Source organism: Parasteatoda tepidariorum, chromosome 5 (assembly GCF_043381705.1).
Source record: "Parasteatoda tepidariorum isolate YZ-2023 chromosome 5, CAS_Ptep_4.0, whole genome shotgun sequence".
Lineage (NCBI taxonomy): Eukaryota > Metazoa > Arthropoda > Arachnida > Araneae > Theridiidae > Parasteatoda > Parasteatoda tepidariorum.
In genome coordinates this window covers 67,768,568-67,792,556 of record NC_092208.1, presented here as the reverse complement: position 1 = coordinate 67,792,556, position 23,989 = coordinate 67,768,568, and the positions used below count along the sequence as shown (strand labels likewise).

The 23,989-nt window shown below is 28.6% G+C and overlaps 1 protein-coding gene across 4 annotated transcripts in view; it reads left to right on the top strand.

Annotated features, from left to right (window-relative positions):
• Positions 1 to 23,989, top strand: part of LOC107438772 (POU domain, class 2, transcription factor 3) — a 545,522-nt gene that overhangs the window by 197,729 nt on the left and 323,804 nt on the right. Inside the window, exon 2 of one of the 4 annotated variants that reach the window (XM_071180570.1) lies at positions 21,865 to 21,933. The exons of the other annotated variants lie outside the window; for them this stretch is intronic. The gene's annotated coding sequence lies outside the window, so the exon portion shown is untranslated. The remainder of the gene's footprint in view (positions 1 to 21,864; positions 21,934 to 23,989) is intronic. 4 annotated transcript variants of the gene reach the window in all.

Below are 23,989 nucleotides of genomic sequence, written 5' to 3'. Positions count from 1 at the left end.
TATATATATATAAATTTTTTTTAACTAAAACTTTTCCCTCGCATTTGTCTTGAAGAATGTATTTCCCGATTGCTTTCCTTATTTTTTGCCCTTCCCACAATAATTCGATGGATTCGAATGAAAAAGTATGCCTAGATTAGTTTCCATAGTTTTTTTCTTTCAAGAAAACTGGACTATGTATTATTCTTCGAAACCTAAGTCCAAAACGTTTTAACTAAATTGAGTCTTCAGTTGGCTTCCCAATATCTCTTCTTTTGGCGCAATAACAGATTCTGAAGTGTGTTCTGAGATTTAACTTTTCGTGCAAAAAGGAAGAAAGCTCGCACTTTGGCATTAGGGACCTCTTCTTCTCTCTGATTTCTCATTGGAGGGTGGGCCTACTTGGGTTTTTATCATCATAAGGAGCCTAATGGAAAGCACATCTCTATCTTTCAGGGCCTTGAAGAAGTGCCTTCGAATTTGTGGGGCTTTCCTTACAATATTGGGGGAAGGTTTTCGAATCCACCTCTTCAAATGTTCAATGTACTTAAGCAAGGAGAGGATTCGTATTTCTTCTGATCAAATTTTTTTTTCTGCCTAGGCGTTTCAACGGCCATGTTTCCTGCATTTTTGTGGAGTGACTTACACTGTTTCAATGGCATTGTATTCCTCTCCCCTATTTTGATTCTATAGGTGTTTTAAGCTATAATAGGAGATTAACTATACTCTCCTTGAAGTTAATAACACTGTATTAATGTTTTTATGCCCCTTATACTCTTAACTTATTTTATACATTAATAAAGTGAAAGGAAAACCAAAAGATAAAATATTGGGGCATATTTCCCATTAAGAACGTTTCCATACTTTAAATTCTTCTAGGTTTTTCCAAAATATTACCATAATCTAGGTTTTTTTATAATGTAGCTATATTCTATGTTTTGTTTAGGTAAAACCATACTCTATATCATATTATTATCTATGCATAGCGTACGTTTCGTTATTATGTAAACGTAGTCTATGTTTTGTTATGACATAACCATAGTTTATGTTTTGAAATAATATAACCATAGTATGTGTTTTGTATTAATATTATAGTCTATGTTTTGTTGCTGTGTATCCATAACTATGATTTTTATAATATACCATTGTTTATATTTTATTGTTACAATACAACCATAATTCATATTTTGTTATAATATAACCTTAGTCTATGAATAATTAAAGTCAAATATTGGTCTATATTTTGTTTTCATGTAACGGTACTCCATGTTTTGTTATATTATAACTTTAGTCTATATATTAAAGTAAAACCTTAGTCTATGTTTTGTTAATATACAGCCTTTGTATATATTTTGTCTAGATGAAACCGTCGTCTTTACATCTCAGATAGGCTTTGGGTCAGAATGTGTTAAACATTGAAGGATTCACTGCAAATAAATAAATAAAAGTTCAAAGTAAGAAATATTTGTTGGGGAATCGAGTGTTCCACAAGAGCTTATAGAACAATAGAAATTGCTTCGATTTGGCATTTTTAGTTTGATTCGATTTAATTCAGATATCCATTCAATTCATTTCAAATTTTGATTTATTTTCAATAAAATAGCTTTAATAATAAACCAAATGAAGTACAATTTGAAATTGAATTTTTTTCGCTCTAAATATTGAAATTGAACCAGAATGTGATGCAACTATCAAGTGAACTATTTCAATTTAAAATACAATTATCACATCTTTGCTGAACATAACACCCCTTTATGTGTTAAAACTACCAAAATGACTATCTTTAATATTTTCATAATATTTGCACAACCAGCAACCACTATCCTCCAATGAAACTACATTTATTGTAGTTACCCACTGGCATAATTCAACTAATGTTAAATATAAGTGTATATGTTAAGACCACTCATGTTAAACTTAAATCTGCTCGTGTTAAACGTAAGTCAATTATCATATATTATTACTCATATTTCATTTTAAAATACAATTCTGGCACCTTCGCTGAACATAATACCTCTTTATGTGTAAACACTACCAAAATAACTATCTTTAATAATTCAATTCTTATCATTAAACAAAAGACACAATATTAGACATTTTATTTCTGCCAGAAAACATGTTAAGAGAAAGGGGTGTGTACGTAACATCTCGCATTAATGCTTGTCTAAGAAGAGAGAAAAGATGGGTCAAAACGATAGACCGCCCCCTCTGGCCGTAATGGCCATGTGCGACCCACTATGAGATTGGCGACAGATGTTGCACTCATGCACCCTTTACCAGACCCTTTGCGTGTTGCACGACAAGATTCTTCCCATCTTCACACCTTACATAAACAAAAGTTTTTATTTCCCTTATTGATGAATAGCTTCCTTCTTCCGATGAGAGAATTTCTCTTTACCATTGCCTCCTATTTGTCATCAGGGATGGATGGAGAATGGGAAGAATGACCACACTAAAAACTACTATATTAGTTGAACTCTTCTCCTCTTTTTTTTTATGCTTAGAATTACAGATAAAAATAAGAAATTTCTGCTCTCTTGATACGTTATAATTTTTTTTGTAGCTGAAACGTTCACATAATTGTTTTTGGAAAAGTTCAAAAGTTGAATTTTGGGTTTAAAGTTTATTCACAGAATTTTCGATAAAAGTAAGTAATAGCTGTGTTTGTATAATGTTAAATGTAAATACTTTAATACAATTCCTCTAATATAACTTTTCTTTGACAAATATAAATCCACTAATGCTGAACATAGGTCATCCATTAATGTTAAATGTAAGCCCACCAATATTCATCTTTAAATATCTGTATAGCCATAATTGTAATTTCACTGCTTTCCATAATTGTAATTTCACTGATGTTAAAAATAAGTTAATTCATGTTGGACATACGTCCACTCATATTAAATATAAGCCTTTTCATTCTAAACATAAGTCCACTCACGTTAAACGTAAGTCCACTCATGTTAAATATAAGTCCACCCATGTTAAATATAAGTCCACCCATGTTAAATATAAGTCCACTCATGTTAAATATAAGTCCACTCATGTTAAATATAAGTCCACTACTGTTAACACTTTGATGATCGATTGGAGAGATCTCCCAGTTATGAAATGTGTGTAAAATGGGGAGTTCTGTGGCTAGTGAATAGAGCACTAATGATCATGAATTTCACTGATGTTAAAAATAAGTTCATTCATGTTAAACATAAGTTTGCTCATGTTGAGCATAAATCCACTCATGTTGAACATAAGTCCATTCATGTTAAGCATAAGTCCGCTCATGTTAAATATAAGTTCACTCATGTCAAACATAAATCCACTAATGTTAACACTTTGATGACCGATTGAGGAGATCTCCCCGTTTTGAAATGTGTGTAATACGGGAAATGCTGTGACTAGAGAATAAAGCAATCGTTCAAAGCTCAAAAGCATTCGTTCGGCCGACAAAGTATTAAAAGTCTACTAATTTTAAAAGTCCGTTTATGTTATAAGCCCACCAATTTTAAAAATTCATTTACGAATATTAAATATAAGTCTACCCAATATAAAAGCTAATATCTAAATCTGAGAGAAGAATGACCAGACTAAATAGTTGAACGTTAAATACAAGCAATCTGATATAAGTGTTAGTCCTATAACGTTACGTTTCAGTCTACGAATGTTTAACTTAGCTTACACTCAAGTTAAATATAAATCCTCAGATATCAAATATTTAACCTATAATGTTAACTGTAAGTCCACTAATATTTTAATTAATATAAATTCACTAATTACAAATAAATGTCTACCAGTGTTAAAACTAATATTAAAGCTAATTTTAAATCAGTCATTTTTCTCGGATGGAGAAATGAAATGACCACCCTAAGAACTACTATATTTGCTGAATTTTTTATATTCTCTATTTTTTCTTATGCTTTTTAGATAAAAGTAAGACATTTTTGTACGATTATCTGTTCTAAGTGTTAAGGTTGAAACGTTCGCATAATTGTTTTGTAAAAGTTCAAAAGCTGTTTTTTCGTTTGAAAATGTTTTTTGATTTATGTAATGTTATATGTTCTGTAATGTTATATGTAAGTTCTCTAAAAATCTAATATAACTCTAAATATAGCCACCGAAGATAAATTTAAGTCCGCTTATGCCGAGATGGTTCAGTGGTTAAGTCCTGAACTGTGAAGAATTGTGGTTCGATCCCCGGTGATGACGTGAAACCCTCCTAGCTGCAGATCATTGGGTACCTGCTTGTCCGGGAAGTAAAGGCGTCCTGTGCTCACCACATTGTTCAATCGTCCGTAGTCTAGAGCCTTAACCTCTATGACCCCCTTCTCTCACAAAGGGAATGCTTTACTTATTGTTAATCGTAAGTTTATTTGAAGTTTAAAAAAAATTACTTATATTAAATAGCAGGGCTATAGCATTTAGTTTAAGTCTATGAATTTAAATGTAAAGCAACTAGTATTAAGCATAAATCTTTAATGCATGCTTTTTACGCTTTTATTTACAAATAAAAGCTGCATTTTTTTGCGCTCCTCTGTTTTAAATGTTAAAACTTAAGCGTTCTCATAATTGTTTTCGAAACTTTAAAAAGCCGACTGTTAGGTTTAATGATGTAATACTTTAAGGCTAAGAGATGCTCTGAATTTTCTGGAAAAAATAATGATTAAGACTGTGTTTCTATGAATTTAGACAAAAGTTCTCTTTATAGGTCCTAATATATGTTAAACATAGGCTGTATAATATGAAATGTAAGTTCTCTAATCTTAAATCTAAGCCCTTAATAATTTAAATATATGACGGATAATAATGTTAATATAAGTTCTCGAATGTTAAATATAAATCCACTAATGTTAAATACATATCCATTAAGTCAAATATAAATATCTAATGTTCACTATAGATCCACTAATTTTACATTTAGGCCCTCTATTAGATTGAAATACTATAATATTAAAACTAAACCCACCAATCTTACATATAAGCCCACTAATACGAATAAAAGCTGTCTAATGTTTAATATTAGTTCTTCGATGTTATAGAACGCTTCGATATTTAATGTGGGTTATTTAATGTTAAAAATGTTAAGTAAATGTCTTCTGATGTGACATATTAAGTTCACTAATTTTGAGTAACTCCCTAATGGTAAATATAGATTCACTAATGCTATATACTCACAAATTATTATAATTACATATAAATTAATGCTATATACTTATAATATTAAATTAGGTCTTATATTGTTGTACATTAGCACACTGCTGTTAAATTTGACTCTTCATGTTAAATACAAGTACACAAATACATAACAAAGAATCTGTAACATTTTAATCGATGTAAATGTTAAAATACAGATTCTTTATTTTACAGTAAATTATAAAATATAGGTCCCTATTAAAATACCAGTCAATTGTTTATGTCGAGAGAATTTCTGTGACTCAATTTTTATGGATAAATTGAGAATGGGCCACAAAAGAAACTTATAATAATTTCTTTTCTCTATTCTTACACTTTCACATTTGAAAATGAGGGTGTTTTTGTGAGTACATTTGTTATAATTTCAAGTTTAAAATGTTCGCATAAATGTTTTAGCAAAATTAAAAATCTTAATTGTTGAAATAATTTTATTATAATTAATGTTGCTGGCTTTATTGTTTATTATGTACAATAGTCTTTAACCACTCCAAGTGATTTAATTTATTTAATAAAATTATTTATTAAATAAATTTAATTCATTTAATTTACCATTTCAAACTTTGTTACTTAAATCTTCCGAACTCAGTTCGACTAAGTTTCAAGCTTGAAAAAAAATAAAAATTGTTATTTTTAAGGTGCATGATGAAATATCGTTGTGTATAAGCTATTTTTTGTAAGTGAAAATATTTTTTCCCCGAATTTTTTTATTAACGTTTGATAAAGAATCACACAATCACTGTTTTCAGGAAAATCATTTAAAAGAAAAAAATTAGGAATAGTTTTTGTGTTTTTGAAATTACGATGAATAAGTTACAATTTGTTGCCAAATTTTCTTATTAATTTATGCTTAGGAGGAAAGTACATAATTAAATTATTCTATTTAAATTATTTAGTAGAAAGTAAATCCTGGTAATTTTCCCTAAAAATTCGGTTTTATTATGCTATTTATTTATTTGGCCTTCTAAGTTCAAACTAAGAAAATAAGAACCAAATGAATCTGATATTTACATGTAACTACGAAACTTACGCTTTATAACAGTGCGTTTTGAAATGCGTTTGAAATGAAATGATGCGTTTTGAATATTTACGCGTTTTCCAGGAACGTACTTAGTATGATTTTGGAGGCAAATTTTTTTGACCACATACCCTGTTGAAACGTCTTTTTCCTGCGACTTTGAAAAAAAGAATAAAATGAAATTGAAAAATAAATAAATAATTAAAAATAAATAACAAATTTAAAATAAAATCTTAAAACATTCCCAAACGTTTTCTTATAAATTATTATTTGCTGTTTCTTCATGCATTGTTATCTATAGATTTTGTCTACTGCATACGCAACTCTAAGAACAACACATATCGGATATTTATGATATATGCAAAACTTTGAAAAATACGGTTTATGACTGTAATGTTTCTGAAAAGGAAGAAAATTCATTTATATTTTCTTTAATAGCTGTTCTCTGAATCATTTGGAAAAAAAAAAACTTCTAGTAATTTCCTGAAAAATTCGGTTTTATAATTATTTTGTGTTCTATTCTATGTACAATGGTATTAATATGTACTATGTACAATGTACAAATTACTATGTACTATGTACAATGTACAAATTACTATGTACTATGTACAATGTACAAATTACTATGTACTATGTACAATGTACAAATTACTATGTACTATGTACAATGTACAAATTACTATGTACTATGTACAATGTACAAATTACTATGTACTATGTACAATGTACAAATTACTATGTACTATGTACAATGTACAAATTACTATGTACTATGTACAATGTACAAATTACTATGTACTATGTACAATGTACAAATTACTATGTACTATGTACAATGTACAAATTACTATGTACTATGAATAGTACNCATACCCTGTTGAAACGTCTTTTTCCTGTGACTTTGAAAAAAAGAATAAAATGAAATTAAAAAATAAATAAATAATTAAAAAATAAATAACTAATTAAAAATAAAATCTTAAAACATTCCCAAAAGTTTTCTTATAAATTATTATTTGCTGTTTCTTCATGCATTGTTATCTATAGACTTTGTCTACTGAATACGCAACTCTACGAACAACACTTATCGGATATTTATGATATATGCAAAACTTTGAAAAATACGGTTTATAACTGTAACGTTTCTGAAAAGGAATAAAATTCATTTATATTTTCTTTAATAGCTGTTCTCTGAATCATTTGGAGAAAAAAAAAACTTCTAGTAACTTCCTGAAAAATTCGGTTTTATAATTATTTTGTGTTCCATTCTATGTACAATGGTATTAATATGTACAATGTACTATGTACAATGTACAAATTAATATGTACTATTAATAGTACAATGTACAAATTAATATGTACTATTAATAGTACAATGTACAAATAAATAGTGCAAATTAATATGTACTATGTACAATGGTATAACTTCTAAAAGTACAAACAAGGAAAATAAAAACGTTTTGTGTCCGATATTTACGTGTATCTTTAAAATTAACAGTCTATTACAGTGCGTTTTGAAATGAAAGTAAAATCACGTGTTTTCTGTAAATAGTCGATGAGTTTGAAAAATAAATAAAAATAAAATCTTGAAAATCTACCCCCAAAACCTTTATTTTTTAATTATTATTTGCTATTTCATCATTTATTGTTATCTATAGATTTTGTCGGCTGAATACGTAACTCTAAGAACAACACGTATTGGATATTTATGATATACGCGTAACTTCGAAAAATACGGTCTATAACTGTAATGTTTCTGAAACGGAAGAAAATTCACATATCTTTTCTTTAATAGCTGTTCTCTGAATCATTTGAAAAAAGTAAAAATATAAAAAAATCTACTAATAATCGCCAAAACTATTCGGTTTATTTAGTTTGTAAGCATCGAAATCACGTTGCTGCATGGCGTAACGCTGTGTTGGGTCCCGCGATTAACGCGTTGACCCGTTAATGGCCCATCGAAATGTCGTCGCCAATGCCATAAATGAATGCTCGCCGTGATTACCGATGCTATTAGGAGTTTGCCCGACAAAATATTAATGGCCGATTTAGTGTCTGCCCGTTAGAATCGGCCGCTGGGGGTGAAGTTAAGGAAAAAATAATGATACAGATTTTTCTCCCCGCTTCAGAAAATTTAGCCATTAAGCTTTTTCTTTTTTAATGCAGAAATGTTTGCTTTTTTACTTTTTTTTATGTGTAATAATGTTGATTCTGTCCAACATTAATATGGATTTCTTTTTACTGTCGTTTAGTATTTACTATTTTTATTTCTAACTTTGACGAAGTAATTTACTTCCTGATGCGTTTTTTCCCCCCTTCTCTTTTTGGAATAGTATGCTGCAAGTACACTTTTAAAAATTCTGGATCAAATTAAGGTATAAAGTCCCGTAAAATTATCCAATTCAAAATTTTTTTAACAAAGTAATAACTTTTAAATTAATATTTGACGAAATAATTTACTTCCTGATACGTTTTTTTCCCCCCTTCTTTTTTTTGGAATAGTATTTATAAATTGCAAGTACACTGTCAAAAATTCCAGATCAAGTTACGGTATAAAGTCCCGTAAAATTATCCAACTCAAAATTTTTTTAACAAAGTAATAACTTTTAAATTAATATTTGACGAAATAATTTGCTTCCTGATACGTTTTTTCCCCCCTTCTTTTTTTGGAATAGTATTTATAAATTGCAAGTACACTGTCAAAAATTCTGGATCAAATTAAGGTATAAAGTCCCGTAAAATTATCCAACTCAAAATTTTTTTTAACAAAGTAATAACTTTTAAATTAATATTTGACGAAATAATTTACTTCTTGATACGTTTTTTTCCCCTTCTTTTTTTGGAATACTATTTATAAATTGCAAGTACACTGTCAAAAATTCCGGATCAAATTACGGTATAAAGTCCCGTGAAATTAGCCAACTCAAAATTTTTTTTATCAAAATAGTAACTTTTAAATTAATATTTTAACAAGTCGTATTTTTAAATTTTTTTGAAAATTCGAATCTTTAAACGGAATATTCCGTAAACTGAAAATAATATGATAGTATACATTTCAACTTGACATAAATGCACCTATTTATCTACATATAAGTGTGCATATTTATTTAGGGAAATAAGTGTAACATAAATAAAAATAAAATATTGTATTAAGTTATACATATTTTAAAATTCTGTAAAAAAATATAAATAAATAATATTAAAATATTTATTTTAAAAAAAATTTAACCTATTTTTTTTTTTTCTTTTTGTACTATATTTAATTTATTTTTCAAATTTAAGTCATTCATTTATTAGTAATTGTTAAATATTTGTATTGCCCAATTTTAGTTTGTTGCCTTTAATCCAGTTTCTTCCGGTTTTTTCCCGCTTTATTCCGGTGTTCTGGAAAAAATACACTTCTTCCGAATAAAATGCCAACTCTAGAAATTCCACATATATCATAAATATATTCGAAACTTGATATTTTTAATTGTCTATTAGTTTAGTTCGTTTTTTTTTTAAATAAACATTTCTTCCTTTATTTATTTTATTATATTTATTTATATTATTTATTTATTTTTTATTTATTTTATTAATATATAACTATATTTTCCATCTCTCTGAGTACTCTCATAAAAAAAAAATCTTTAATCTTACTTTTTGCCAAAAATATCGAATATATTTTCAAATTTTTTATATTTTATGTCTTTTTTTCGCAATACAGATTTTTGTTAGTTCTTTTCCTTATTTTAGTCGTTGATTTTTCTCTTACTTTTGATGTCAGCAAATTTTTTGAAATTTAACACTTCCTTTCCTAAAGTTAAATATTCCAATTAACAGAAGAGGAAAAAATTTATAATAATGTTGTTTTTTAAAAGAAAAAAATACCGCATAAAATATGAATTATATAAAGTGTAAACAAAGTTTTTCAAACTGATTCAATATAGTACAAAATATTGGTATTTTTTACATGTTCTAGAACAGGCACTTGATATTTAGGTTAACTACTTTTCATCAGTGTTTTCATTTCTCGAAATTAATTTTTCGTTTGCTTTATATTTTTAAAAGCTAAATGATAATTTAAAACTTATCAAATCATCAGTAGTTATCAAATCTTATATAATGACATAATCTGAGATTTTAAATGTATTAAGCAGAAAACATGATATTAAATAAGAAATTAAAGTATATGCATCAGTAGTATGAATGTGTGATGCATGCCATCAGTACAGTATGCAGTATGCATCAGTAAGGAGATAAGACCTAAAGATTTTTCGCTATTTATATTTTTCAAAAAATGGAAAAATAAATGAAATAATTTAATAAAAATTCAATGCTTAAAATTTCTAAAAGTTATTTAGAGTATCATCACAAATGTTGAGGATGATCTACTTAAATATTAACCAGAATTTTACATTGTAAATTTGCATTTCAGTACATTTCACTTGATGCAGTGTTAATTTTAAATTTGAATGCTTTTCTCTTGCTGCAATGTAAAGTTTGGCTTCCTGCACTTTAACAAATCCTTCCATTTAATCTGCACTTGACCTAGATAATCTGTAGAATTACTGATTTCAGCATCTTAGCAGTAATATTATGCAATAGTACTTATTTATGCCCCTTTACTAATCGTCAAATTTTCAATAAATTATAAAATATTTAAAATTCAATTTACGCGATGATCGAACCCAATTTTTTATGTTATTTGAAAAAAAAAGTATTTTATCGTTTTCATTTTTATACTACTAATAATAATTATATAATAAAAATGCAAACGATTATTCTCGTAAATGCATCAGACAAAGATTCGGTCTTGATAAACTCTGTATCAAGTGGCAACAATCATTCCAATGCTTATTAAGAATGTTCCATATCAGGTTGCAAAAGACAAAAATTAATCAGCCGTGGAAGGAGATAATATAAAATTCAAATTGCTAAGATTTTGTTAACTTTTAAAATTCAATATGTACTTAAAATTTTTAAGAAAGATTTGCATGATAATTAAACCAAATTTTGTGTGTTATTTGAAAAAAAAAATTATTTATGCATATAAAAATGCAAATGATTTTTCTCAAAATGCATCATGCAAACAGTCAGTTTAGAAAAACTCTATATCAAATGGCGAAGATCGTTCTAATGCTTATGAAGAATGTTCTATATCTGGTCGTAAAAGACAAAAATTAATCAGCCGCGGAAGAAGATAAAGGAAAAATCCCTCTCTCCTTCTATCACTCGTATTTAGTGGATAGCCAGAAAAGAAACAATGCCATCAAATGCTGTAAGGGAAGGGTTGAGTGAGTCTCGTGACCAAAGCACGTGTTTCTCTTTTCTATCGTTCTCTTCTCTTTTGTTGCTGATTACGAGACGCCGTTAATTGACTCCCCCCACCCCCACTCATTCTCTCTCTCTTTTTCTCTTTTTTTTCTTAGTATCTGGATCTAGACACAACATACTTTCCTGTGATGTTGTTGTTTGTCTGTCCAGCGGTCAGTCGGTCAATGCCGCCTTCGGACATCAACCCCCCCTTTTTTTTCTTCTCATTCTCACTTTTCTTAAGGGTGAAGTTTATGAACTTATTTTCGGGGTATGATATTTGTCTTGTACATACTACGTACCTGTTTAGTTACTTTATCTATTGAAATTCATTAATTGTGGAAAATATGCATAATTCCACCTAAATTTTAGTTAATTTGATACACGGAATTAAGTTTCGAATTCTTTTCACCTATTTTATTTTTAACTTAGTGCTACGTAAACTAGCATTTAATGCTAGTTTATTTGAAATATATCTATTTGATTCTGTATAAGCTTGGATTTGAACTCATTTCACTTGGTTCATTATGATTTTTTATTTGCCGTACTTTTCGCCTGGTGCAATGTAAATTTTGGTTTGAATAATATTGATTTGGTGCAATATAAAGTTTGATTTTAATACTATTAGCTATATTTGAGTCATCACTTTTTAATGTGCTCAATTTGCTCAGATTCCATTGTAAGTCTATTTCGTTTCTTGATCGCCTTTTCAACGGTTACTGCTACGAAATTCTGCATGATTTTAAAAAACCCAATTTTTAATACGATAATAAGATGCGTAAATTTCGAATTAGAGTTATCACTTTTCACAATATATGCATATATATATTTGCTAAATTAGTTATTGATAAAAAGGAAATTTTTTTAGAAAAAACGTATGTTTTTTTTTAATGTAAAAGTATTTTTTTGAATGAATTCTAGAAATTAAAAGTATTTAATTTTCTGCAAATATACTAATTTTTTTATCTAAAAATTTAGTGCTGGAACACTAACGTTTATATAAAAATTATCACATTTGCCACATAACTTGACTAAAAGGATCATGGTATATGACAATTAAGTAATTTATTAAAATTTTAGTCATATTATTGAAAAAATTTTGTTCTTATTTAGGCAACTATTTTCGTAGTTTTCGGCAACTATTTTCATGCTTTGGGCTACTAAAAGCAACTATTTTGTTCATTTTTTTATGTGGTAACCCTGCAATTGAAAAGATCAATCGTAACATGAGACCCAAATCATAACATGACATCTTTTAACTGTAAAAAAATTACAGAAATTGTAATAAAAACATGATACAAACTTTTTGAATACAATGAAAGTGATAACTCAGATGTATCAGATATCGCAAATTTATCTGTAATTATTACGATTTCGTAGTCAAGATTAAGGCTTTACGGTTGAGCGATAAAAATTACGATTTTTGAGATTTTTCTGAAATATTTGTTTAAAAAAAGTTTTTTTTATATTATCCATAACTAGTCATGGTTTTCAGCTAAAATATGATAAGATAATGTTCTAATTTAAGCAAAAAATTTATTCCAAATAATTAAATTTAATTTCATTATTTTATCATGAAGTATAAAAATTCATTGTTGTATATTTTTTAATTTGGTACATTTGCCGAAGTGTTATTTTTTAAAAATCCTATAGTGAATTCATATATAATTTTATTAACGGGCAAAAAAGAATTACTCAAAAATGAACTCATAGGACGTGCTTATTTTGAAATGAGAGTATGTTTGAAACAAATTATAACGCGTGCCTTTTTCAAATGTGCAACACAACGCGTTTTTGTAACCTAACAGAACGAGAATTATCTTTTGCAAATAAATGTACTTTCGATATATTACGGATTTCAATAATTCTATTTATAAACTCATTACAAATTTTTAAAAAAAAGTTCAATGACGAATTTTGTCCTCGCTTGAATCTTTTAACTATATTTCGTACCTACTATTATGTACTCTAAATAATACAGGGACATTTGAAATTAGTATGCACTATTAGTTCACCTATCGTTGCTATTACGTTACGTTAATTTTGAAATGAATTCGTTCGTCTAGAAAAAAACTGAAGGAAGATACATAATTTCGATGACCTAATTCCAAACTCTAAAGTAAGTTTTTTATTTTCAAAATTACATTCGTTCAATTTTGTTGTTGAAGGTGTTAAATTATACTTGTATTTACGTTTGCTTATTATGACCAGTTTAAAGAAAATGTGAATAAATTCTCCATAATTTGTTTACTAGGAATCTGTTAATTTTTCTCTAGTCAAAATATATATATATATAAAAACTTTTTTAAAATTTAAACTCTTGTTCAAACTTAAAGCGTTCCATTATTTAATTTAAGTGTTTTTCATAAAAAAAATAACATTGTGCACGTGACATATATTTTTTGTTTCATACTTATTTTATTACAGAAACATATTCAAAAGTGAATAAAGGATGACAAACTCTTTTCTTTTTTTCCCACTCTCATTTTTGCTTTATTTTATTTTTATGACCATCGTTGAACAGCTGACCAAATTTTTGAGTTTACGAGTACTAATGCAGAGTGGCCAACTGCTCCGGACACGCCAAAATAATTAAAAAAAATTTTTAGAAAAAAGACGGTAAATACTAACTACAAACTAAATTTTGCAAATATTTGACTATTTTTGCTTGCTTTTTAAAAGGTAAAGCATGATATAACTATAAAGTGGTGAATTATATAAGCCTATGAATTATTTAGAAAGAGTGGTGGATAAAAATCTACTAAATTGAATTTATTAAACCAAGAATCCCAATTGATAAAGTACCATTTATAAATATTTATTTGCTGTCCGGAGCAAATTGGCATCTCTGCTAATGTTCAACTACGTACTGTAATTTTGTACTGTAATTTTGTACCCAACCCAGAAGATAAGTGAACTGCTGGATCATGTATTGGGAAAAATTTGCCTTCGTGGAGGAAGACATCGAGAACCTCCCACGGTTAGCCTGACGGCAAGGGAACCACTTAGGGTATTTCACGTCAGCACTGTGGTCAGTGCAATCCGGATGCGGAATTCGTATCAATCAGCCATCGCCGGGATTCAAACCCGGTTCACCTCATTTGAAGACGAACACTCTATCCCCTGAGGCATCGCGGTTCTCATTTTTGCCATAGAAATAACATAATAAATAAATGAATACATGACATTCTCATTTATTTTTATTTTACGCTCATTTTTGATACAGTAACATATTCAAAAATGGGTTGTTAATTTTTTTTAAAAATTCCATACTCATTTTTGATACAAAAAAGTCATTTAAACTAAGCATACGAAATATTTTTAGATTAAATACCCGTTGCTATTTTTAGTACCTGATGTGTTTAAAAGTGAGTATTCTGTACTCACTTTTTTACCCGTTTCTCGCAATGTTATATTCATAAGAAGTATACATAAATTAAAATTGCACTAGTTAGAAACTTTAGGAAAAATAAACTTAAAATTTAAGATAAACGTAATGTATGCCATTTTTTTTTCTTACACTGCTTTACAAGTTGTAACAAATTGACTATTTGCGAAGTCGGATAGTGTGACATTTTATTTTATAATTGAAATACTTCTTCTGGTGTTTTCACACTTTCGTGAATCTTAGTTACTGTGATGTACCTCTTGCGTGTGTGACAGATATAGGGGGTTGAGTGGTTATGTCCTGGAGTACCTCTCATTTTGCGTTCTGACTCCATTAGTGAAGAAAAAGCACGCGATGCAAAGCTAACACGATAATCACTGCCTTCCCTGGGACTTTTTTTTCCCTTCCCCATTCTTATAATTGTTTTGGATGCGCTGAAAACCATTTAGTCGTCATTATAAATGTTCTTTTACCTCCTTTTCAATTTTTTCATTTTAGATGTGTTTTTAATGTTTTTTTTTTATCAGTCATACACGAATATTATTATCGAAAGTCATTTATATGTTTCACTTGAAGAATAGTATAACTATTAATAATGAACATGATAATATTTTTCAGACGTCTCCCGTGATGCATAAAACGTTTTGTATGCGTATCATCTTTGTTTTTATTGTCCGAAAAGGATAGCATAAAATTGCTTAAGCTTATGTAATGTTTCTGTAAGGAAATTTTAAAAGTTCAGTCTTTTACCAGAAAATTTTTTTAAAGGCCAAAAAAGATAACATAATTTAATTAAGCTTATATAATGTTTCTGTAAGGAAATATTAAAAATACAGCATTTTGTCACAAGCATTTTTAATGTATAACAAGACAACATTTATATAATGTTTCTGTAACGGAATATTTAAAGTGCAACATTGACAAGTAATGTCCCAGTTAGTATATACAAGAAACCTCCAAACATTTTTAATGTCCAGAAAAAGACATAACTTAATTAAGTTTTATAATGTTTCTGTAATGAATTATTAAGAATATAGCATTTTTTTTACAAACATTTTTTATGTCCTAAAAAGATAGCATAGTTTTTATTGTAATAATGTTGCAAATAGTGAAATAGGAATTTCGTAATCTTTTTTGATGTAAAAAAATTGAAATCCATTATCTTTGAAACATTAACCACTTTATTTACAGCAAAAATAGTACACAAGACTTGGAATTTTTTCTTGAATTAAAATAAAAATATTGTTTAGTTCTTCAAAAAATTTTCTTAGTGTAACTAAAAATGAAACTGAACTATTTTAAGTAGAGACTGCGAAATACTTTTATTAATTTAATCTTCTACATAGAGAAATAATAATAATAAAACCGGTAATAAAATCAAAATATACGGTATTTGGTCCATCAATTTAGTAATTTTTCCATTCATATGGTAATGGTTTCATAATTTTGTTCATATTTTCATAATTATAGTTCTTGTTACCGCAGATTTAGTAAAAAATATGAAACTGAAAAATAATTTTAATCGAAAATAGGTTTTTATATGCTCTAAAAGATTTTTTGACCATGCTTTGAAGATTTTCTTATTTTTATTTTTTTAATAATCACTTTATTAATTATATTTTACTATAAAGTTTATAAAAATAATGTATTTTCATTATAAAATGAAAGCAAAAATAATTACGTTTTTCATATATGAATAAAATGCCAAGAAAACTTAACGGAAAATTCGCACTATCCGTTTCTTACCTATAAAATAAATATGTTTTGTTAGATCGCCAGTCATAGTTGTACAATATATTCCACAAGTTTATATTGAAGTTTTCGGACATTCTTATTAATTTTATTTATCCATATTCGAAATATAGCGTAAGGAAAAATTTGTTACACTGTCAAAAATTCTGGTCTGAATTACTGTAAAAAGTACTGGCACCTTGAGTCTTGGTACTTTTTGTCATAATTTGACCCGGGATTTTTTTCAGTGTAGACAGTTATTGACATTTAAAATAAGTTAATTGTTGAACCGCCTATCATAATTATGCAATTGTAAGTTTTCGTACATTTTTATTAATTTTATTTACCCATATTCAAAATATAGCGTAAGAAAAAATTTGTTGCACTGTCAAAAATTCTGGTCTAAATTACTGTGAAAAGTACTGGCACCTTGAGTGTAGGTACTTTTTGTCATAATTTGATCCGGGTTTTTTTTTTCAGTGTAGACAGTTATTGACATTTAAAATAAGTTAATTGTTGAACCGCCTACATAATTATGCAATTGTAAGCAAAATTTCGTTTACAGTATTTTTACAGTTTTACAGTACGTTTACAGTATTTTTTACAGTTTATTTATAAGTTTAGTAAATTTTTACAGTATGACTTATTTTAAAATCACTGTAGTTAAACAATTAATTACTTTAAAAATATGCGATATAAAATTTTATGGTAAATATGGAGTTTTCAGTAAAATTAATTTTAGGGATCTTGCAACCAGGGTGCCCTTACTTTTTGGAATTTTTACTTTGGAATTTTTACAGTGTAGTTCAATTCTAGGTAGTTTGTTTTTTACTCGCTTCAGAAATGAAATGTTTCAAAAACTATCTTTAACTAATTACAAACTATGTTATTTTATAAAAGCATGTAAAACATTAATATAATTTTGTACTCAGAAAATGAATTGAGATCTAGTAGTCTCATTTTTAAATTTCATGTAATTGATTTTGTACATATGCTTTACAGTACTGGTGATAAAGGTTTTTTATAGATAAAGTAAAAAATGAATTGAACTTCAATTTATTTTCGAATTTTTTCGTAATTGATTTTGTACATACGCTTATGTTATGCTTATGCTATGATGTTTTGTACATACGCTTATGCTTATGTTATGCCGAATTTTTGCTTTACAGTACTGGTGATAAAGTTTTTTTATAGATGAAGTAAAAAACTGAATTGAACTTCAACTTATTTTCGAATTTTTTCGTAATTGATTTTGTGGGTTCGCTTGACACAACCATTAGAAACTGTACAAAGCTGGTTTTAAACGAACAGAGGTTGAATAGTCTCATTTTTAAATTTCTTGAAAATAATTTTGTACCTACCTTTTATTGGAATGCTGAATTTTTTCCCCTTAAGTCTGAGAACGGATTAAACTGGTTTATAACGAATTGAGCTTCACGAGTCTCATTTTTAAATTTCTTGAAAATAATTTTGTACCTACCTTTTATTGGAATGCTGAATTTTTTCCCTTTAAGTCTGAGAACGGATTAAACTGGTTTATAACGAATTAAACTTCACGAGTCTCATTTTTAAATTTCTCGTAATTGATTTTGCATTTACGCTTTTTGGAACTGATTTTTTTCTTCTTCTTAGTGACATCTGTACCCTCGACTGCAGTTTCGTAACGTTTCTATTATATTTATGCTATTAACGCGTCTACAACACATTTCAAAGGAACTTTACCATTTTCGATTTCTATTGCATCTTGTTCCTGTTTCTTGAAATCTCAAGAGCTGTTATGAGATTTGCAGATTGCAGAAAATCTGGTGGCATTTTTGTCGTGGCTGCCCTTTGTTGCGTGGGTCTGGTTGTTGCTTCCGTTTCCTGTTTGTATCGGTGGGATTTTGCCAAGGTCGCCAACAAAACTCTATTTACGGGCGGGTAGTACGTCCCTTATTTTACTCTTATTTTGGGGTGTTCCAGCTGTTCCCCTTATAAGTACACAGAGGTCAACACATCTCGTTACTTTCGCTGTCTCCGGAACTTGTTTATTCATGCAAATGACGTTCCATCCAAAGCTACTGTGAGAAAATTTCCTTTTCAACATATTAGCAGCTTTTTTTTTTTTCCTGCTCTTTCCGTCATTTCTTTTAAATAGATTTTTCCGTTAAAATATGAATCAGCTTGCGATTTTATTTTGCTGATTCTTAGAAAGTCAAAGAAATATTTCTCTGGATGTCGCATCTGTTTTTACTGCTGTAGTTTGATATTTAAATTTTAGAAACATGGGGGGAGGGAGAAAGGAAATTCACTGTTGCCAGAATTATAAAATGAAAATCAAATAAATTAATCATAAAAGAAAGTTGAGCGATCAGGTAATATAATACATGGCACGTAGCGTTTTTAAAAAGTGCTTAAATGTGCTCTTTTTCGATTTTCGTTTTTTGAAAGCCTTTTAGGTGCTTTTTTTATTGGGCGTTTTTAAAAAGTGCTTTAATTTTCCCTTTTCGAAAATGAGATTTTTTCTTCTTTACCATGTCGATTTTCGCCACGTATTATTCAAAAGCGTGGTATTCATATTGTTCTATTCAACGGTTTCACATTTCATTCTAACTCAATGCATTTACCGGCTTACCGTCGGTCCGTAGCGTATGAAAGCACCAATCACTTTACACATTTGATGAAATACTTGCGGGTCCGCATGTACGTATACTGAGCTGGGTTCGGTGAAATGCTTGCACTCTCTGCTGCATTTTGCAAGGATTTCTCAATTTCTGACTTCATTTTCCACCCATCTGAATTCGATCCGAAGAATCTCTCGAACTTTTTATGGTGGCTAATATAATTAAGAAAAGAGTTCTTTCTCAGAAACTAGTTATTTTACAATGATCATGTGAAGTCTTTGAAAATTATTTTGTATTTTGTTAATGTATATAGTGCATATAAATATTTTTTCAGTGATTAAAAGGTGCCTATTTTTTGTTGAAAGGTTTGACTACGCACCCTGTAATAGAATATCAAAAAACTACTTTAAAATATAATCGATATATATATATATATATATCCTCCAGGAGAGACCATCAAAACCTCTCCCAGCGAACTGGCAAACCTCTGCACCACATCTGGAAAAAGTCAAATAAGAAAACACAAAGGAAAATCAGAACAAAACAAAAAATATTAACCAAACAAATAGTTTAAAACCTATGCAAAATATTTGTGGGAAGCTCCTGTTTAGAGATATCTCTATGCAGTGCCGGATTACCCATTAGGCCATGGCCTGGGGCCCCCAATGATTAGGGGCCCCCTGAAAATGGTTTTTTTGAAAATAAGTGAGAAAAATTTAGAAAAACAATGATTTTTAAGAAAAAAATATAAAAATTTCAAATATATATTGATAAAATACGATAATTATTTTTACATAATGTTAATCATATTTATTTATTACTTATTTTGGTTATTATTCATTAGCATTATCATAGTTTATGTATTATAAGATTTATCAATGTTTTTTAAGTTCAAATTTGTCATTTTGATTTGCGCGCGAAAAAATTGAAGGCAGTAACTATTTATTTCAAGACAAACTTGGATCTGTTTTTCCAAATGTTGAAACTGCTCTTCGCATTTTTCTAACTCTTATGATAACAAATTGTTCTACGGAGGCCGGGATAGCCTGGTCGGTAGGGCGCTGGGCCAAGAGTTCGTGAGTTCGATCCCCGCCGGTCAAAGACCCCCGTGTAGTAAATGGTGACTGGTGCACGTTAAATCTGTTTAGTCGCAAAATCCTCCATGCTCCCAAATCAATACCTGTGGAGGTACTGATCCAGGAGTCTCCTTGTCTTCTGAATTTTTTCAAAATTACAAGGCTACGGAGTTGAACATTAGTAGCCGTAAACCCAAAAATTGGGTCGGCTGTTCAGCGAAGGATATAAATTTTTTTTTTAAAAAAGAAATTGTTCTACGGAGCGCTCGTTTTTAAAAATGAAACGTATCTTGAGTGAGCAAAGAAGCGTCATGTTTCAAAAGCGATTAGACATGCTAAGTTTGATGTTTATCGAATGTTCTCCGTGAAATTAATATTGATAACATTACAGATGAGTTTATTGATCGCAAGAGCAGAAAAAAAAAAGATTTTTGAATACCAATTTTAGAGTAGCGTTGATTTTGTAAGGTGTTAATAAACTTCAATTTTTTTTCAAAATGTTATGATTATTTTTTAGTTCTAATTTAACAAAATAAAGAAAAATATAATTTATTACTATTTATTTTAATTTTAAATTTGCTTTCTTAAATGAAGAGATCTATAAATACTTTTTTATTTGAATAAATAAAAAATATACGGGGAATAAAATTTAATCTAAGAGCCCCAAAAATTTGAATGGCCTAGGGCCCCGCGTGCGCTTAATCGGGCGCTGTCTCTATAACGATCTCTGAGTGAAATCTACAACCTCATGTTGCACTCAGAGTGCATTAAGGACGATGCTCTCAATGATTTAAGTCGGATATTAAATTAGAAAAAAATAAGTTTTTGTTAAGAAAAACTTAGAAAAAAAGAGAGTTTTTTTTTTATTAAAGAAATACTTAGAAAAAAATAAGTTTTTATTTTTTATTATTTTTATTTTTAGAAAAACTTAGAAAAAAATAAGTTTTTTTTAAAGAAAAACTAGGCCTCTCAAACAAACAAACCTCTTCTCATTTTTTAAATCTAACTAATTTTAAAGATATTAAATTAAATGCAAGCCTAAACAAAAAGCATTATTATATTTATTTATAATAGTTCTATCATTTATAATTCGTAAGTTTGGTTTTGCACGTAATTATAATTTTTATAAGGATAATTTTTATTGAGATTATACTGATAATATCCCTTTTTTATTTTGTCCAGACCTTTTTCTTTTATTCACTAACTATATCAAGTAACATCCGTGTTAAAGTTATTATAGTGTTGTGCTTTTTATATATAAAAGTAACCATGCTTATAAAAACATGGACGTTAAGAATTCCAGGAAATTTATAATTACAGTACAAAAATGAAACACAGAACGTTAATAAAAGTAATGGAAAATATAAAATGTTTTATAAGGGCGGGCCGTTGGCTAGAGTTTAAATTGACTGAAATTGATAAAATCTGTAAAAATAGGTGCTTTTCCTAAAAATATAACTGCCTTGAGGATTTTGTATACATCTTGATTCATTTTCCTTTAGTATTTCTAAGTATTTGTTGTTCTAAGTATTTGTTTAGTATTTCTAAGTATTTGTGTTGTATGTTTACTGATTATATTTTCCTTACTTTTAGGTAAGATGTAATTCTTTTTTAAGGATTCTTTCTTCTATAGGAACAAAATAGTCAATTTTCAGCATTTGAGTAAGTTAAGTTTCTTTTTTTTTTCCATAAGTTTATATCCGTATTTTTTTTCAAAAAAATTTTGTTGATTAATTTAATAAAAAATTTTTTTTTCAATTTGTAAAATAAGCACTGTTAGAAATTTTGCGGAAAATTTTTTTATTTAACAATATATTTAATTGTTATTGTATCATATTCAGACAAAGCAATCAAAAAACCTTAAAAAAGATAGTATTNAAAAAAAAAAAAAAAAAAAAAAAAAACAGTTTATTATCTGCTTTCACATAATACGGTTAAACAACCAGAATTTTATCGCGCCAACTAGGTCCACCTAATGAAGCCACTTAGTTACTTGTTGTGTTGTTGCTGGCCCACACGGTTAGCGGAGCTAAACCAAGTCCATGACTCCAGAGACTCTGAGTAAGTCTGTAACAAAAAGTGGATCTGAAAAGAGGTCCTTTTTAGAGATATTTAGGCATTGAAGTATATGTTCAGGAGTAGCTTGTCGGTCGTTACACTTAGTGCAAACAGGGAAAACTCTTGAACCATTACTGAACAACATAGTTCTTAGGTGACCACTTAGAAATCTTGATATAACCGTCTGATCTAGCCTACTGCACTGAAGGGTCAGGCTGCCACCTGGGCGGTTGCACTGATACCAATGATGAACAGGAGGGGCCACAGGATCANAATATATTTAATTGTTATTGTATCATATTCAGACAAAGCAATCAAAAAACCTTAAAAAAGATAGTATTCGAACTGTGAAGGAAAAAAAAAAAAAAACAGTTTATTATCTGCTTTCACATAATACGGTTAAGCAACCAGAATTTTATCGCGCCGACTAGGTCCACCTAATGAGGCCACTTAGTTACTTACATCTGCTTACATATTGTAGCCGAGAGGGCTTATCTGTCATTTTCAAGACCGACAAAACTGGGATTCGATTCCCAGTGTTGACATCTCAATATTTCCCCCATTCCATTTAACACCTGAAGAGTTTCCAATGTGTTTTGCACTCTTATGTTCTGCACTCTCCAATGTCCATTACCTAACGCAAAGCCTATCTTCTATGTTTAGTTAAATTTCTTTTTTACCTTTTTGAATCCAGCAAGTAACCAGTGATCACAATTTTTTCTCTTTTGTAATTGTATTCATACATTTTTTAATTATTTTTGTTCGAATTGCTCAAGGAGCGAAATTAGATTAGTTATGAAAGACTAAATGTCATAATTCTTTTTGCTTTAAAATGCATTGTAACTGTTTTAGATCTGTGTAATTTTTTTAAACTTAAATAAGTTTATAACACTTAAAGTTCCCTTCGTTTGGCGAAAGATCTTTCATAAATAAAATTAATTAGTTTGTAGTGCAAAATTTTAATTTTAAAAAAGTTGATAATTTGTTTTATTATACTTCAAAAGCGCTATTGAGAAAATTAGCATGTTTTTAAAATGTATGGGTGGATATGTTTAACTGAACATTTTAATAACAAATTCGTTGCTATACTATATTAAGACAAAAGAATAGGAGACAAAAATTAAATCCTCTTTTACTTGAGCAATGTGTGTTTGACACCATGATTTGAAATCTCGAAATACTTAAAATTCAACTTATTTAAAAAGACAGACCAGCTGGTCGCCAGAGAGAGACTGCTGGTTTATTATAAAATATTGAAATTTACTTCTGAATTTTACACAGCTCATAGATTATTGTTGCACAATATATTTGAAATTCATCTTTTCCATTAAAATGAGAACTTAAAATTAGCTTCCGAGTTTTTTGCAACTTATATACTATTGTTGTACAATAACATTTAAAAAGAATCTCAACCACTGCTGCAGGTTCCGACATACTTCACGGTAATTGTTTTTAAAATTTATAAACAAAAAAGTAAATTTTTCTGTAGAGAAAAGGGAAAATAAATTTTGTCTATGTTTTAATTTAATTCAAGGATTAGGAAAATTTATATAACAACAATTGTTTGCTGAAAGGTTTGTAAAATTTGCGATTTCTTGCACCGATATTAATAAAATATGCTATTTCTTGCAAAGAGCTCCTTAAAATTACCATTACTTGT